Source organism: Octopus bimaculoides, chromosome 19, assembly GCF_001194135.2.
Source record: "Octopus bimaculoides isolate UCB-OBI-ISO-001 chromosome 19, ASM119413v2, whole genome shotgun sequence".
NCBI lineage: Eukaryota > Metazoa > Mollusca > Cephalopoda > Octopoda > Octopodidae > Octopus > Octopus bimaculoides.
In genome coordinates, this window is record NC_068999.1 from 41516338 (window position 1) to 41517998 (window position 1661).

Sequence of the window (1661 nt, forward strand, 5' to 3'; positions counted from 1 at the left end):
ATATATATATATATATGATAGTTTCACAAAACTAAAATGGCGAACGAAACAATACGACGCTTCAAAATGGCGAACTGGTTATTTATAACGTTGTGGACCGATTTGACGAAATCAATGCTTTTCATTGATTTCACAGAACGAAACGCTGCAACTTGGTTTATTAATTATTGGTAAATAATAATTGAAGCACAATTAAAACATCATGGAGTCCACAATTTTATCATCTGACTGTACACACGACAAGACCCTTGCTTTGAGTTTAATTTTTATTTTTTGTGATGGTTATGGATCGGAAAAGCAAGTCAGATTGATATAAAGTATAAAAAGTTCGTAACGTTACTGTATGTCGATCGAAAGAAAACTCCAAGCCTTTGATGGAATTTGATTGGTGTGGTTGTTGTTGTTACCATTGTTACATGAGAGAGAGAGAGATGATAAATGTAAATTCGAAATAATGGTTTCTTCCGGTATAATTACTGGTACTGGGTTCAAGGATTATCACTCAATTTCTTTTGGAAAAGAGGGAAAAGAAGAAAAGCCAACCTTCTTGTATTGACTCACAAATATTAAACTTTTACCGTTTTCTTTTTAATTTTGTTTTCTTTATTGTTCTTTCTTGTTTTTTTTCATGTTTCCCCCACTTGCGAGTGTATATGTATGTCTGTAGATATATATATATATATATATATATAAATGCAAAGACATACATGTATGTATACACGTAATTATATGTGTATATATATGAGTGTGTGTATGTGTGTGCGCGCATGGATACAAATAAACACATGTTTACACATATAGGCATATGTATATACATATACATACACATGTTTAAATGTGTGTGTGTATTCGTGTACAATGTATATATTACCGTTATATATATAACACATAATTTATACTATTTATATATCCATATACAATTAAACATAGGCATCTTGTGTGTGTGTGTGTATGTATATATATATATATACACATACATGTATGTATGTATGTATGTATGTATGTATGTATGTATGTGTGTGCGTGTGCGTGTGCGTGTGTGTGTGTGTGTGTGTAACGTAAGCATACGATTACAGTCTACCGCCTACTGAAGTCAATAATAAATCCACCGACAGTTACTGACGATCAATAATTGTAAGCCAGGTCACTGTTCCACTTCCTCGCTCCTTAGCATCAACGACAAACTCCAAAGTGCTTCAGTTCATTAAATAAATCGATTTAAACGTGTCCATTTAACAAACGATATAATTAAGGATTCGATAGAGGGAAGATAATTATTAAAAGAAACGTTAGAATATCAGTCAAAATGCCTTACATTATTTAGTTCCAGCCCTTCGCATTCTGAGTTCAAATCCCACCAGCGTCATCTGTTTGAATATTGAGTTTAATTGGGGGGGGGGGCTGTTTCAATAGTCGATAAAATACAATACTAGTCAATTACTGGTATGTAATCGATATGTAATCAATGATAACACTACCACCATTCTTGTGCCTATGTTAGAAATTAATATTGTAAAATGCCTATCGAGCAATTCTTGCATGGCCGCACGACCTGCTAGAAACAGTACCCTAATAATCTTTCAAATAACAACTTAGTTGGTAAGAAAAAAGTAAAACGCTAAATGACACAATTACTCTAAGATCAATTCACGTGGCGTGTC